Raw genomic sequence first — 8,921 nt, forward strand, 5'->3', positions numbered from 1 at the left:
AAAGGTTTAAGTCTGGGGGAGTTGATAACACCGTATTTTGACCACTTTTATGGATCGTTTTAAAATACTTTTTCTATGTTTTTTATTGCTTTCAAGTACTTTTATTACATTTTTCTAGTATTTGTAGTTCCAAGACTCTTTTCAGGAAACTTAAGGAAAATCTTAACAAAATGGATAGAAGACCAGATTTCAGCTCAGAGTCAAACAGTCAGAAGTTCACCCCTGATTGAAGGCCTTTTTACCATCTGATCCAGCTCAAATTTGGAGATCTCAAAAATGGAAGTATCAGCTTTCCAGCACACTTTACTTCTTGGCAATCCAACGGTCCAATCAAAAGATACACGAAGAGCAAGATGTCCCGTAAACCAGCCGGCAAGCATTTCCACCCACGGCCAACAGCCATTTCACCACGGTCAGAGGCTTTCCGACTGCGGTCAAGCACCCATTCCCGTGGCCACGCACTTCCCGACCGCGGCCAGCCAACTCCGAGTTAGAAGGCCCATTTCTGAAGCCCAAATCATTTTCTCAGCCTCAATTTTGGAACCCTAGACACCAGAGAGCATTGGAGACTATAAATACTTATCATTTAGGTCGTTTTAAAAGAGAGAAGAAGAGAGAGACGAAATACTTTACAAGAAATTTTACTTTAAGCTTTGTTTTTAGGTTTAGGGAGAGAGAGATTTGTCTCTTGAACCCTTGTTCTTTCTTTTTCAATTTCGATTATTGCTCTACTTTTTAATACTATGTTTTTGATTTTGTTCATCATGTCTGAGTAGTTTTATTGTTGGGTCTAAGGGATTTTTGATGGGGATACATATGTTCAATAAGGATTCCATGAGCTATTGAGCCGAATTTTAGAACTTTTTCTTCTGAATTCGTTTTTACTGCATGAGAGTAGTGTCATGAACTACAATCTGATTCAGATGCTTGGTGACACGAAAGTGTTCATCCGGTGTCAGATCTAGTTTGGGAGAGCAAAACAAGCATAGGAGTGGAAACCTACCTATGGGCGATTTGTGAATGTTGACGAGTCTTAAATATAATGATTAAGAGTTAAACAAGCAAGATAAGGAAACAAAGACTCAAATTAAAATAAAGAGAGAGCTAAACCTCTAGCTTCCTAGGGATTGTTCTCCTATGAATAAAAGCACTGCACTCATGACTTAGAATCACCATACTCTGTAGCTCCTTTGTCTTGTTGAAAATGGCATCTTTTAATGACTTCCCAAGCTGTGGAACCATAAGGAATGCCTCTATGATGGGCATAGTGAATTGAGTCTTCTCTAGTTGCTTCTCAAAGACAGCTCTACATTTGTCTAAGGTTTCCTTCTTAAACATCCCTGAAAATGGAAGTTTAGGTTGGTAAGGTGGTGGTGGAACATAGGGTTTCTCAGGTACCACATCTGTTTCCACCTCTTTGCTCTTATCACTCTTATAAACTTGATCTTCTTGCTCACTCCTTTGATATGCCTCCCCACCAACTTGCTCATTGTCCTCAATGAGCACTTGTTTAGGTTTTCTCTCAGGTGGCTTTTTTCCAGTTCTAAGTGTTATGGCATTGCAATACTCTTTTGGGTTAGGCTCAGGTTTACCAGGTAAAATGCCTTGTTGTCTTGAGGAAGAGGCTTGATTCTTCTCTAATGCATTGATCTTTTGTTGCATTGCCTCATACTTAGAACCCAAATCAGAGAAATTGCTTTCCAGCCTTTGTTGACCTTGTAGAAGCTGCTGTAACACACAACACAAATCAGAACCCATCTGTTGTTGTTGAACCGTCTGCTGTTGACTGCTGTCCAAACCCTGGTGAGTCAAGGAATCAAGGAAAACGATGCTGTTCTCTTTTTACGTTAAAATTCCAAGCTCCTAATGACTTAGGCGATTTCTCTATTATATAGACTTAGAGAAATCGCAGCCCTAAAGAAACAAAACTACATGAAGTTTAAATAAAAAAAATAACAGGAAGTTTGATTTAAAATAAAACAGCGAGGCGTCCCTTCTAAACCTAAGTGGTGCGCCTGAACACTAGTGCACAAGTCATTGTGACTTTGCACATTATTACCCATTAGTAACAACTTCTAAGTAACTCGACGTAGCAATGATTTCTGCCTCGTTAAAAACCTTGGAGAAGAGCCTCCTTGCCTTCCAAAATCCTCACCAAGGAAAAGAGTACAGAATCATCACCTAAGTTACCTAGTCATTGTTACTGGGTTCTTCATTCCTCAAGATAGAGATGTTGAAGATGTGAGCTCCAGCCTCCAGTTGCTCGCTGTCCTCTGCTGCAATGAGAGCGTGAGCCTCCTTAGCCATCTCTCTAGCTCTGGAACGAGTGATCCTGCCAGCTACCTCTGGTTCCTCCTCCTCTGAGCTGGTCACGATCATATCATCCTCTCCCTCTTGAAAAGGATTTGTCCTCAAATCTGAATCTGCAACATAAGGAAGCAAGTCAGAAACATTGAAAGCATCAGAAACATCATACTTACCTTGAAGATCAATCTGATAAGCGTTGTTGTTGATTCTTTTAATGACTGCGAATGGTCCATCAACTCTGGGCATTAGCTTGTTCTTTCGCTCAGCTTGAAATCGCTCCTTCCTCAGATGGATCCACACCAGATCTCCTTCTTCAAAAATCAGCTCCTTTCGTCCTTTGTTGGCATGCTTCTCATACTGCTTTGTCTTCTTCTCGATGTTCTCCTTAGCCTTAGCCTGTATTCTTCGGACCTGTTCAGCTTTCTCCTTGCCATTCAAACTGCATTTTCCACTTAAAGGCAAAGGGATCAAGTCTCGAGGTGATTGTGGATTAAACCCATATACAATTTCAAAAGGAGAAAAGAGAGTAGCGGAATGCTTAGCGTGATTGTAAGCAAACTCGACATGAGGCAGACACTCTTCCCAAGTCTTGAGGTTACTTTTCACCAAAGTCCTTAGAAGTGTGGACAACGTTCTATTCACCACCTCGGTCTGTCCATCGGTCTGAGGATGACACGTAGTTGAGAATGATAGCTTTGTTCCCAGCTTAGCCCAAAGCGTTCTCCAAAAATGTCCTAAGAACTTCGTGTCTCGATCTGAAACGATAACCTGTGGCATTCCATGCAGTCTTACTACCTCCCTGAAAAACAAGTTAGCTACAGTCACAGCATCATCTGTCTTGTGGCTAGCGATGAAGTGGGCCATCTTGCTAAACCTGTCAACAACTACAAAAATAGAATCTCTACCATTTCTGGTTCGAGGTAAGCCAACTACAAAATCCATAGCGATATTAATCCAAGGTTGAGAAGGAATAGGCAAAGGAGTATACAAACCGTGAGGTTGAACTTTACTCTTAGCAATCTTACATACGACACATCTAGAACAGATTTTGTCAACGTCTTTCTTCATGTTCGGCCAGTAGAAGTGCTCTTGTAGCCCAAGAAGTGTCTTTGTGACACCAAAATGTCCAGCTAATCCACCTCCATGAGCTTCTCGTACTAGTAACTCTCGAATGGATCCTCGTGGTATGCACAATCAGTTAGTGAAGAACAAGTATCCATCCTGTCTATAAAATTTCTCACAGGCAAACTTATGACATTTGGCATAGCTCTCAGAAAAGTCAGTGTCAGATTCATAAAGATCTATAATATGCTCAAATCCAATCAACTTTGACGCTAAGGTAGAAATAAGAGTGTACCTCCGGGATAATGCGTCTGCGACCACATTATCTTTACCTTTTTTTGTATTTAACAATGTAGGGGAATGTCTCAATGAACTCCATCCATCGCCCATGTCTTTTGTTAAGCTTCTGCTGACCCTTGAGGTGCTTTAGAGACTCGTGATCGGTATGAATGACGAATTCCTTAGGCCATAGGTAATGCTGCCACTTCTGGAAAGCTCGAACCAATGCGTATAGCTCCTTGTCATAAGTGGGATAATTCAACGTGGAACCTCCTAACTTTTCGCTGAAGGAAGCGACGGGCTTCTTACCTGCATAAGAACTGCTCCAATACCTACACCAGAAGCATCGCATTCAATCTCAAAAGTCTTAGTAAAATCAGGAAGTACTAGTAAGGGCGAATTGATAAGCTTCTCTTTAAGGGCTGTAAAAGCCTGCTCTTGCGCCTCTCCCCACTTGAACCCCACGTCTTTCTTGATTACTTCTGTTAAAGGCGCGGCTATGGTGCTGAAATCACGAACAAAACGCCTGTAGAATCCTGCTAAGCCATGGAAACTTCGGACTTCTCCAATATTCTTGGGGGTTGGCCACTCCGTGATAGCTTTTATCTTTTCTTCATCTACTTTAACTCCTCCTGCACTTACTACAAAGTCTAAGAAAACAATTTCGTTAGTGCAGAATGAACATTTAGATAAATTAGCAAAGAGAGATTGAGAGCAAAGAACATCAAGAACCGATCTGATGTGATCTAGATGTTCTTCCAAACCTTTACTATAGATGAGGATATCGTCGAAATACACCAATACGAACACGCCAATGAATGGTCTCAGGGCATGGTTCATTAGTCTCATGATGGTGCTGGGAGCATTGGTGAGGCCAAACGGCATAACTAGCCACTCGTAGAGTCCGTGCTTTGTCTTGAATGCCGTCTTCCACTCATCCCCTTCCTTCATTCTGATCTGATGATACCCACTCTTCAAGTCTATCTTAGAGAAGATTGTCGATCCACAGAGCTCATCCAGCATATCGTCTAGTCTTGGAATCGGATGCCTATACTTCACAGTGATGTTGTTGATAGCTCGGCAGTCTACACACATCCTCCAGGAACCATCTTTCTTTGGCACCAACAGAACTGGAACCGCACATGGACTCAAGCTTTCTCGGATATGTCCCTTGCTCATCAGCTCTTCCACTTGCTTCTGCAGCTCCTTAGTCTCTACAGGATTGGTTCGGTATGCTGGCCTGTTAGGTAAGGCTGATCCTGGTACCAAGTCAATCTGATGCTCTATCCCACGAATTGGAGGTAGTCCTGGTGGAATTTCTACTGGAAAAACGTCCTTGTATTCCTGCAAAATCTCAAACATAGCACTAGGAAGCTCCTGTGAAGGGTTAGTACTAACAAGGGATTCCTTGTACACAAACATAAAAGTAGTCATTTCAGGATCAAAGAGTTTAGAAAATTCACTATGGTTTATGTAGAGGCTGTTGGAGACTTTCTCCTTCTCCTTGAGCTTCATCTGAATTTGATCTTGGTAAATCTCGGTAGGCATGAGCGGTAGGAGAGTAATTTTGCGACCTTTGAACTCGAATGAGTGCTTGTTGGTGTAACCGTCATGTATCACCCTACGATCTGATTGCCACGGTATGCCCAGCAACACATGACTCGAACCCATGGGAATAACATCACATAGAATCTCATCTTCATACTTCCCAATAGATAGAGAAACCATAACTTGCTGAGATACGGTCAAGGCTCCACTGTCATTCAACCACTGAAGCTTATACGGTCTTGGATGAGGAATAGTCTTGAGCTGGAGCTTCTTAACCATCTCTTCGCTTGCAGCATTAGTACAACTTCCTCCATCTATGATCAGGCTGCAAACTTTTCCTTGAATGAAGCATCTCGTATGAAACAGGTTCTCTCACTGACAAGTCTCTTCAGGTTGACTCTGAACACTCAAAGTCCTTCTGGCAACCAGCATCTCGCCCACGGCAGCAGCTTCTTCCTCTTCCTCTATTTCATATTCGGCCTCTGAATCCTCTTGAGGAACTATCTCTCCTCCCTCTTGTAACAAGAAAACCTTCTTGTTTGGACAATCTCGAGAGTAATGTCCCATTCCTTGACATTTGAAACACCTCACATTTCTGATAGAAGTACCACTTCTAGGTTTGAACTCAGCTTTAGCTTCTTCTTTAACTCCAGTAGAGGGCGGTTTGATGTCTCTGGAGTAAGCTGGTTTGCTGATCTCCTTAGGCTTAGGCACACTAGGCGTGAAAGTGGACTTGAAATTTTGCCTCTTGACTTGAGATTCCACCAATTCAGCCTTATGCACCATCTCTTGTATATCTGCGAAATCCTGAAGTTCCACCTTGTCTTGAATTTCTCGGTTAAGTCCTCCAAGAAATCTCGACATTACCATCTCTTCTCCTTCTCGTAAATCTGCACGAATGAGCAAAGTTTCCAATTCTTGATAGTAATCTCGAACAGACTTTGTACCTTGGACGAGACGCCTGAGCTTGTTGAGTATTTCGCGCTGATGATGGGCCGGAACGAACCTCTTCCTCATCTGTATAACAAGCTGATCACAAGTAGTAATCGGAAGTTCCCTCAGGCGATTTCTGGTGACTCCCAACTGCTCCCACCATAGAAGCGCATACCCATGAAATTCTGAAACTGCAACCTTCACCTTGTTGAGCTTGTAAGTTCCTTCGACCAGAAAATTAGACTCCATCTTCCTTTCCCAATCTAGATAAGCTTCGGGATCATTGATTCCATGGAAAGGAGGATACTGGATTTTGATATGACGCAGCTGCTGACGTAGAGGATCATAATCTCGACCATGTCCTCGGCCTCGATCTCGTCTCACAGTTTCTCTGCTATGATCAGAAGCTTCGTCGTCCTCATAGTATTCTGGGTCTGATTCCAGGTAACTCGATGCCCAGCAATATATTCCTCTCTGCGGTGCTGACGATCTACTCTGGGGCCATCTCGTTCGGCACCAGTAGGATTCCTTCTCGGATTAAACGTAGTCTCTCTGCCCCCAATCTGGCTTCGACTGGACTTAGCTTTAGTCCTGGCTTCGGAAGGTGTTGGGTGGCGTGGAAGTTTCCGGGAAGATCCTATGTGCCCTTTACCCTTTGCTAAGCGCATTGCTTCCGAAGGAGTTGGAGTTTGAGACGACTCTTCTCCACTTGCACTGAGGTCTTTGAGCAGATCATTCATCTTCGTCTCAAACTTGTCATTGAGTTGTTCGATTTCTTGTGTGAGCTGAGTTGCTATGGCTTGATTCGCTTCTTTAATTTGTTGAGACATTGCTCGGTTCAGAGCTTCCATCGCCTCAGCCGAAAGCTCCATGGTACCTGAAAAAAATTTAAAAAAAACTCGCAGTAACTTGTTCTAGAAGGAATCACAAAAACAGCAGAACTAAACTCATCATAAAAAAAAATTAAACGATCCCCACGAAATCTAAAAACAAACTTAACGAAACTAAAGAATTTTAACGAAATTTTTTTTTTGTACTCTTTTTTTTTTTTTTAGCTAACTTAAAAAAAACGAAAATACACAAACTCTTAACAAATCCTAACGAAAACGAGATCGACCTAAGCGAAAACTAAACACGAAGACTCTCTTAACAACCTAAACGAAAATGAAGCGACTAAATATCAAGTTTAACGAGAACGAGACAATCAAAGCCCTAAACTCGATCTACCAAATTCGATATGAAGCAGATAAACAGCGATAGGTGCGAAACAATAAACCTTAACCTACACGAAGGCGAAACACGGCGACTCTTAGCAACCTAAGCTAGATACGAAAAAATTAAAACTCAAACTAACAAAAGAAACTCGACACCACACGAAGCAACAATAATACAGCGAACAAAGGAAACAGATCGATGCACACAATCAAAAGAATTCGCCAAACCCTAAGCAACAAATTAAGTGGTGCGCCTGAAACACTAGTGCACAAGTCATTGTGACTTTGCACATTATTACCCATTAGTAACAACTTCTAAGTAACTCGACGTAGCAATGATTTCTGCCTCGTTAAAAACCATGGAGAAGAACCTCCTTGCCTTCCAAAATCCTCACCAAGGAAAAGAGTACAGAATCATCACCTAAGTTACCTAGTCATTGTTACTGGGTTCTTCATTCCTCAAGATAGAGATGTTGAAGATGTGAGCTCCAGCCTCCAGTTGCTCGCTGTCCTCTGCTGCAATGAGAGCGTGAGCCTCCTTAGCCATCTCTCTAGCTCTGGAACGAGTGATCCTGCCAGCTACCTCTGGTTCCTCCTCCTCTGAGCTGGTCACGATCATATCACTATTGGTTTTTGGGAACAAAGCTCTGCTGAAATGGTTTTGGAAGGTAGACCTTGTCTTGAGGGTTAGCTACATTGGTGCTTCTATAGGACAGGTTTTGGTTGGTGTTGAAGTTATTGTACCTCTAAATCCTATTCTGATTCCCAATGTAATTTATCTCCTCTTGAGTGAGACCTTCTTCGTTGACATTTTCAAAGCTTGGTGACTGATCATCAAAATCCCCCACGAAGGGTAGTGGCTTCTGATTTGCCACTAAGACTTTCTCAAGTTTGCTCTGAAGCTCTCTAATGTCTCTCAAAATCATTTGCTCTTTACCTGAACCCTCACTTCTGTTTTATCTATCAAAATCCTCCCCATAAGTATCATAACTCATCGCTAGATTCTCTACCAACTCCAAAGCAGCATTTATCTCTTTGCCCAAGAAATTCCCATTTGAGGTTGTGTCTAACCGATTCCTTATCTTTGGGAGGGCTCCTCTATACAAGATACTCAAAAGTGATGCCTCGGAAAAACCATGACGGGGACATTGGTTTGTGTAACTTCTAAACCTCTCCCAAGCTTCCCCAAAGCTTTCATTGTTGTGCTGGATAAAGCTTGATATCTGGTTTCTCAGCTTGGAAGTCCTTGAGGTAGAGAAGAACTTAGATAAGAATGCAAGTTTACACTTCTCCCAAGTTTGAATGGATCCTCTAGGTAGGTTCTGCTCCCACTTATGTGCCTTATCTCCCAAACTGAAAGGAAACAATCTAAGCTTTAAACTGTCCTCTGAAACTCCATTGATCTTGGTCAGATCACACACCCTATCAAACTGATCCAAATGCTCAACTGGATCCTCCATAGGTAGACCATGGAACTTTGAGTTCTGAACCATGTTAAATAAAGAAGCCTTCACCTCAAAGTTATTGTTTTGTACTGGAGGAGCTTGAATGCATACCCTGTATTGATGTGCATTGGCC

The 8,921-nt window shown here is 42.2% G+C and overlaps 1 non-coding gene across 1 annotated transcript; it reads left to right on the forward strand.

Moving 5' to 3' along the window:
- Positions 1-8,474: 8,474 nt before the first annotated feature.
- LOC112082648 lies at positions 8,475-8,581 on the forward strand. The gene has a single exon (XR_002897316.1). It is a non-coding gene; the product is annotated as a small nucleolar RNA R71 (small nucleolar RNA).
- The last annotated feature ends 340 nt before the right edge of the window (positions 8,582-8,921 follow it).

Source organism: Eutrema salsugineum, unplaced genomic scaffold (assembly GCF_000478725.1).
Source record: "Eutrema salsugineum unplaced genomic scaffold, Eutsalg1_0 scaffold_8, whole genome shotgun sequence".
Lineage (NCBI taxonomy): Eukaryota > Viridiplantae > Streptophyta > Magnoliopsida > Brassicales > Brassicaceae > Eutrema > Eutrema salsugineum.